Genomic DNA, 8,433 nt, shown 5'->3' with positions numbered 1-8,433 from the left:
CCGTGAAAGTCTACAGCGGTGCGTGAAAGGTAAACACGTTGTGCATTCAGAATGGCAAGGCTCACTTAGTCCTCTTATCTCTGTGATGAAGTGTTTTTCCTCCTYCCCGCTCTCAGGATACAGGCCCCTGCACTTCCCCAAACAAAGCCGCCRAGGGGAGCGCACATGTGCAACAACATCACGGCAGCCAGGCTCCGCTCGGCGACGGCTGTTTTCCTTTTTACGAGCACCACTTTTAGGGCTTCTTGTTTGGTTTGCTGATAAGAGCCATGTTGGGGGAACATGTGCATGTGTGTTCCATTTGCCCTCTAATTAGATTGCAAAGGCAGTGCACTGAAGCATGCATTGTAAGCCCCACTATCTACCCCCCCTCCCCACAAACACACACACACACACACGCACACCTCCACCCACTCTGCCAGTCCATCAGATAAGGATGCCATTCTGGCTCTCATCAGTTTCCATTATGTAAGAAATGTTTTGGTGAGCAGGGCTGGGTGGGGGAGCGTGATGGGGGCCAACACAAATCACACCCAAACTGCAGGTACATACAGTAACTGTCTGTCAACTGACTTATAACTTGCACTGGGGTAGTTCATTAAATTACATTATGTTTTCAAAATTAGTCCTTTTTTTTGCAGAAATGCAGTGTTCATGGTGAGTGCTGTACAACTTTGTTGAAAAAGCTGAAACAGAGTTGGTAAAGATAAAACAAACCAAGCTGAACTAATTCAGCAAAACAACCCAAAGCTAAAGAAAACAAACCCCTTATCTAAAAGAGAAAATTAGCAAAAAAATAAAAAAATAAAAAAATCTCAATTTAGCAAAACTTTAACTAAAGCGTAAATGGCTGTGTCTCATATCAGGGGTTGCAGCTGACGTAGGGTGCATTTGTCGGCTGCTTACTTCACTGCGCCGTGCCGTAGACTGTCAGAATTTGTAGGCGCCTGCTCTAGTGGCCAACAAAAGCCTGAAAACGTGGGCTGCATCTGAGTATCCTATGTGGCCGATGATTTCCCAGGATGCAKTGCACTGTCAGAAAACTTAACAGAAAAACAAAGAGGGTTGAGTTTGGAAATAAATTACGAAACAAAGACCTTATTTTTAAATGCATGTTTAGCAACTTAGCTGATGGATTTAGTGTTGCAACAAGATCTTTGTGTTGCATGAGATGTTTAATAAAATGCAATTGTAAGTACAGATACTGGAGCTAAACTCAAATTATTACAGTTTTATTTTCGTTATTTTTTTAATGTCAGTCATGTTTAATAATTCTGAATTTTGTGAACTTATTCCTCTTGTGAATAGACATGTGAATGCATGTTTCAACTGAAGGCATGTGATATAAAACGTATCACCATGCTAATGGGGAAGCAAATGAATTTCATCCTGAGACTAGACTGACTAATTTCACAGCTGTTTGCAGCAGCCTACTCGGACGGCCTACAGTTCACACAGGGTGTGGCCTATATGTGCCATGGTCTACGTGGGCTGCAACCCAATTTGACACACAGCTAATGTATAAAAACTAAAGTTAAGTTAGCTAAAACAAAGCTAAAAGCTAAATGTTTTACATTGTAGCTCAAAGCTAAAATGACCGAACCAGTAGATTAAAGCTACAATAAGCAAAACTGTAGCTTAAAACAAAATTAACAAAACAGTATCTAAACACTAAATGAAGCTAAAACATATGCCAAACAGTAACTGTATAAAACTCAGAGCTAAATGCTAAAATTAGCAAAACCTCATATGAAACTTAACTGAAACTAAACATACTATTAAAATGATGGTTAGGTGAATGCTGCTCAGCATTTAAACAATTAAGGAGGAAAGATGAAAATGGATTTCATTCCATGCCTTGTCCTATCGTTCTAAAAGAAAAACAAAATTGAATACATCACAAAGTAGAACTAAAATTCCATGAAAAAGCCTCCATTAATAACATTAAATATGAAACAACTCACTGGGTTGAAAATAGAATAAAAAAAGGTTAAGAAGACCCTGTTTTTTGGTTCAACCTTTGCATGGCCCACATGACTCAGATGTACAGTATGTATCACAGCCTGGGTTATTTGTATTCTGAAAACAAGTGTAAAACAACCTTCTGATCACAGTGCTGATATGAAGGTTGCTCCAAATTAGAGCTTCTTAAATTCAAACAGGATATGGGGGAAGAAAAAAAAGAACTAATCACGTCTAAATCAAAAACTAAAATGTAAAAAACAGATACACAATGTATTAATGTAAAAAAAATTAGGTGTCAAACACAGTGACATTGTTAAGACTTTTTGGATGATTTTCTTTACGGTATTTGTTAAAAGAAAAAAGTTAGGTAGTGCCTTGTCCATTCTTTGTATAAGAAATAATATGTATTTTACTCATATTTTAAAATCTTCACCTGGAATACAAGAAGCACCTAAAGATGACAAAAAGAGTGAACATTCTTCTTTGGTGATAATTTTAGTCATCAAAAAATTGTCAACATATGTTTCATCAACTGAACATAATAATATTTTAGCAAAACAAAAAAAAGTTGTTCTTGGCCTCCAGTGATGTGGAACAGTAAGGTTCAGKGTCTTTGTTAGGTGTAGCATATTTGGATGCCAGGTCAAACCACCATCTCCACTGATGCAGCTCTGATAAAGGCTGGCATCCCTGTGTCTCTGATAAGAATGTGTGATTGTTGTGAAAGCTTTCTCTAATTATTTTAAGGCAGACTGTTGTGGCTGGACTTCCTCTCKTTCATTTCCAAGTCTTTCTGCTTTTCATCCAAGCAACTTTCTCAGCTCAAACTAAAAAGTGTCAAGTTCTAGGCTTTGAAACTCTATTAAGTTGCCTTTTTTGTTTTATAGAACTTACCGGTATGTGCAAATTACTTTCCCTCCCATCTCTTCTGAGTGTTCAATAGGATCTGTGCTTTATATGACAGATGTTCTTGACTACCAGGACTCAGCTCGAGGACAATGGGCAATTTGAGGACTGTAATGTTCAAATTTTGGATTGAGTAGACAGATGGTTTTAAAAAGGGGTAAATGAAACCATATTTGCTCAAAGGGAGTGATCAACTTTAAGAAAGAGTTTAAATTTTGAATCTTTTCACACTTGCAGCACAGTTTGGAATCTAATTCGTAGTCAGTTTCCTGCATAAAGTGTGGGGTTATAATCTGGAACTTTACAATATTCTGAGCCATAAAAAGACATTACTAGTTGTCAAAGATGTTTGAACAATCGAAGTGGTTAAGATAGATGTAATGTGATACATGGACATACACTGTCACAGAATCTTCTGTCACTTCCCCCAAATCATGCTTGAAAAAAAAAACAAGTTTTTATGCATCTTAGAGCTGCGTAAAATCAAGTTGTCAGGCACTAAAATATTCCCACCCCTGTTCACACCAATTTGGACCTTCATGCAAACTTCATGAAAATTGAACAAAACCTTTCCTGCGTGAACCATGAGGAGGATGACCGATTTGCATATGAGTTCAGATTGAAAAAAAAAAAAAAAACAGAGCAATTCTCTTTAAAAGCTACAAGCTCTGGAGGTTTTAGACTGAAAAAATACATCTTCAAAAAACAAAACAAAACAAAAAAAAGTGCTGTTGCTTTAAATAAAACCTTTTAGGATTTAACAGCTGGGTCTTCCTGTCGCCAGCATTGTTTCTGGAGCAACAGTAACAGATTTTCCAACTTCCTATGACTGACGTTCACAACAGGAACACACCAACCACAGGGAGGGACACACTTCAACAAATACACAAATATGATATCTATATTATTTGTGAAAATAAGTCCACAACATGCAGATTCAGTGTTAGTGCCAATTAAAAATTATTATAGAAAAAAATGCCTAATTTAATTCAATATCTGTATAATTTACTGAGGTGTAAAACCATTTATGTGTAGGTTGAGGCCAGTTATCATCGACAGCAATATTGAATTTGGTCGAATCCATRAAAAAATCAGTTGTATAAACAGATCCGAAATGCCAAATTGTGTGGTTTCCCCTCCCATTTTGCAGGCATATGGATGTTCAGCGAAATCTCACCTGTTTTTTTCTTGTTTCAAAAACTCAGTTTCAAATTTATTTTATGTCTAAGAAACTGTATGAGGTAAAAAGAAAAGAAAAAAGCTGTGCTGCATCGCAGCAATGGTGCCACAAAACCAATGAGACCATGACTGCACCGTCGGCTGCTCCTTTCAGCGGAGGAGGAAGAGGTGGGCAGTGTTGTGCCACGCTGGTACATCCCCATCACCCTCCACCTGCTTATATCATGTGAAAGTATTCCAGTTTTTTTTTTTTTTTTGTGAAAATGATGGATTTTTGAAGGTCAGTGTACAGGTAAACAACAGCAGGAGTTGACATGTGCGAGATCTATGACTACTTTCTGAGAGTTTTATAGAAATATGTCCAGTGGCTTATGACATATTTTGTTAACACACATTGAATCCAACAGTTAATGCTAAACCTTTAGACTAAGCTGTTGCRCAGCATTTCACACAAAGTAAGAACTGGAAACAAAGCTCATCTTCGATCACAGCTCACATGTCACATATGTTGATCTAAAGCCATCTTTGTGTCTTCTAAGAACAGATGTACACCCAGTGATTAGATCTGAAAGTTTTATTAAAATTCGGTCAGTGATTTATGAGAGGTAGAGACAAACGAGGGCAGGCACACGCAAAAACTTTATCGGCACTTTTTATCCCTTTTGGCAGTGGGTGATAACGGTAAATCAATGAGAACTCAAAGTCCGCCCTCCTTTCAAACTGAAAACAAACCTCCTGATCTCATCAGGAACCAAATTCTTCTGACAGCATGTGTTCAAGATGTTTCATTCTTGACTAATTTGATTAACACAGTCATTGTTCCGGGGTCCCCCCTCCTCCTGTCCCTTCCTTGCCCTCCGGACTACAAATACTTCAGGATATTGAACATATTTATGGTCCCGCTGGTGCTGAAACTGGAACCCAGAGAAGTGTCAAAGAGCATCCAGCTGCTAAAAGACAGCAGTGTTCGGTCTGCCATAAATCTCTGATGGTAATAAAGAAAGGTTAAAGCGGGATTTAAATCCAACGTTTAAAGAAAAGCCGCCTGCAAGTGTATATGGGGAGCATTCAAGGAGCACAAAAGAAGCGCAGGGTCCCAATTCTGGGTGGAGCTGGGAGGGGGATACAGTAACAGGATCCAGCCAAGTTCTGTTCTCTCCTGAGCCCCACAGCGTAAACAAACAGCTGAGACGGAACAGGGCCACAAAGAGGGATCCACACACAATCACACACAGAGACACAGAAAGACAGGCAATCAGAGCGAGGGAGTCTGCCCAGGCAAAGCTCACCTCGGGGCAGCTCCACTGACTCAGCCTCATCACATTACTGTCTACCTCAAGTTTCATCGGCTCAAACGGCCATCTGACAGCAGGCCGCCTGCTCTGCCTTTTTGCTGGATGCAACAGCTCGTGGCTCACAAGTCAAACGAGGATCGGTTACTGGCTGTCACTGAGAAGTCTGTYGTTAAAGGGGCTTTCGTCGGCTTTTGAGTGAGTTTCTGAGGGGAAAAAAAATAAGAAAAGAACCGCCACCTGGTTCCAGCTTTAAACTAAATTAGAGATGGTTTGATTACAACCCAAAGACTTAATGATTTGCACATCATTATAAAAACTGTTTAGATGTAATGGAACAAGTTCAGAATAACATGACTCAATGGAAAACTTTGAATATCGCATCATAACATCAAAAGATTTCAAGAACCTGCAGAAATCTTCGTACTTAAAAGACAAGACCAAAAGTCAGCACTGGATGCTCATGACCTTTGAGCCCAAAGGGGCCACTGCCATAAAAAACATCGCTGCATGGGCTCAGAAACACTTTCTCAAACCAGTCTGTAAAAATAGTTTGCTGTGGCATCCACAAATGCAGGTTAAAGCTCTAGCAAGCACAGAAGAAGACAAACTTGAATACCATACACAGACGCTGGCGTCTTCTCCGGACCAAAGCGCAGTGAAAATGGACTGAAGCAAAGTAGAAAACTCTTCTGTGGTCAGAATAAAAAATTAATTTCAAATTATTTTCGCAAACCATGAACGCCTCATCTTCTGTACTAAATGGGAGAGGGAGTGTCATCCAGGTTATTATCAGTGCACAGTTCAATTACCTACCTCTCTGATGGTATGGGGGTGCGTTTCAACCTGAACAAACATTGAACGCGTTGGACTGGATGTAAATCTACAAATGACTAACTTCTTGAGACAATTCAGTTCAAGATGGCTGCCACTGCCAACTGTCCTCGGGAATAACACAAAACAGCAAAAACTCAGCCGTTGTTATAAACAATGTACTAAAAAGTGTTGTGTTGGTACAAATCCCAACATATACTTATTTACAATGTTTGACGCAAGGTTTGGAACAAACTTGGATCTTTTAATGTTRAAGCAGAATAATAAAATGAAGCATRAACTAAAAATGGAAACKAAAAGGACATCACTTTCAAAACAATAGCTCAACAAGTCACAAACTCATCAACAAAAAAATCATTCCAAATTGAACGTGTTACTGTTGGAAATAGAAAATGCACAAAAGCTGAAGTCAGAGCTGAAACTATTAGCGTGTTGTGTTTAAATACCGATATTGGATGACACTTGAGCTCATTAAACAAAAAGAGCTTGTAGGGCCTAACCTAATCAGCAAATCAACAAATTAGAAATGCTTTTAGACTCTGATTACGTTCTGATTGCAACATTTTAGTAATGTTGTTTGATGCAGGATGAGAAGTGGAACCATCAGAAAAAAAACATTCCAACATTCAGAGCTGATAATTAGAAAATATCAGATTAACAGAACACATTGGACATGGTTACTTTTTGTTTTGTCTCACAGAGCACGTTTTGCTATAAGTTTAAACTCAGTGGTAAGAGTGCCTGAATATGTGTCCCAGATTCGCAGAGTTGTGGCCATGTTGGGTTGTCTGCTTGAGGTAAATAACTTGTTTTAAAAAAAACTGTTTTATTCCTAAACAACTTAAAACTATCACATGGAAATTGTAGTATTTCCTGAACTGTGGTATGAGATCCCAAGGTGTGAAACACAGAAAAAAATGATGGAATAAAACAATTAAGAGAAACAGAAATGAGGGTCTGCTGTGYCACCTTTTTAAATTAGATTTTACTGCATAAAACACAAGTAAACCTGAACTGTTTCTGTATATAAGCCCCACCCCCCGCCACAATATTTTTCCATAAATTAAAAATTTGTTGGCAATACTTTCAGCCAGCTTACAAGTCAATCATGTGACTCAAGCTTCCACGTGTATTTTTTTCTTTTTTTTTTTCGGATTCAGCTGAGTGCTTTGTTTACACTGAGCGTGGACCCACATTTCAGAATTGCATGTCTGGAAAACTACCATTTTTTTGATTGATTGGTTTTATTTAGCAGTGTTATTGCATGCACATACAAACATCCATTATCAGTATTTGGATGACACAAGAAAGTGTGAACACTTATTTCCATTGTGGTCCAATTGTTGACTGTTTCAAACTGTACCATCTGACTTCAAGACAACCTGTTGTTTTGTGTTTGACTTGACAATTTGCAAAGTGTTGCAAACCTTTAACATGTCGTGGCAACAAGAGAGAGAAAGAGAGAAAAATATATAAGAACCAGATACAGGATATGAGCAAGCGCCGAGGCAACAGGATGAACTCTTCATCTTAAAATCCCTCCAGATCATGCAGCGGATATCACACCTACAGAGTTATAGTTTTGAAAGATCTCAATTTTGAGACAAACAACGCAGACCTGCACAATTTTACAAAAATATGGCTGTGCAGCATGGAGCTCGGGATATTTTCCTAAAATGACAACACCACATCTGTCTTTAATCAAACAAAAGAATGGTTACAAACCATCGCATCTCGTGTTAATCTGACACAAACTAAACAAAAATCCACCAGAAACCAATAAACAGCTGTTTCTCAACATGGGCTTTAACAAATCTAAACTCTTTCCAGGGATGTGGGCTTGCAGCTTGTTGAAAAAAAAAAAAAGGGGAAAAAGAAACAAAGCAGGTGTTTGGATAACATCCTCTCAGTTTAAACAACATTATGWTGGGACTCTCTAAACCTTGGGGCCCTGGGTTGGTGGATGTCCTGGTCCGTTCTTGCGGGAACCAGACATTCCTTCTTCAACTTTTGTATTTAATAACTTTCGAGTGCGCTTTCCGCCGCCAGATGGCGCAGTTTCATGCGCAATGTGGGAGAGGATAAAGGAGGGATCTCTCTCTCTCTCTCTCTCTCTCTCTCTCTCTCTCTCTCTCACACACACACACACACACACACACACACACACACCTAAACACTACTCCGTGAAAGTCTACAGCGGTGCGTGAAAGGTAAACACGTTGTGCATTCAGAATGGCAAGGCTCACTTAGTCCTCTT

Source organism: Austrofundulus limnaeus, unplaced genomic scaffold, assembly GCF_001266775.1.
Source record: "Austrofundulus limnaeus strain Quisiro unplaced genomic scaffold, Austrofundulus_limnaeus-1.0 Scaffold101, whole genome shotgun sequence".
In the NCBI taxonomy this organism is placed as follows: Eukaryota; Metazoa; Chordata; class Actinopteri; order Cyprinodontiformes; family Rivulidae; genus Austrofundulus; species Austrofundulus limnaeus.
This window is presented reverse-complemented; position numbering follows the sequence as displayed.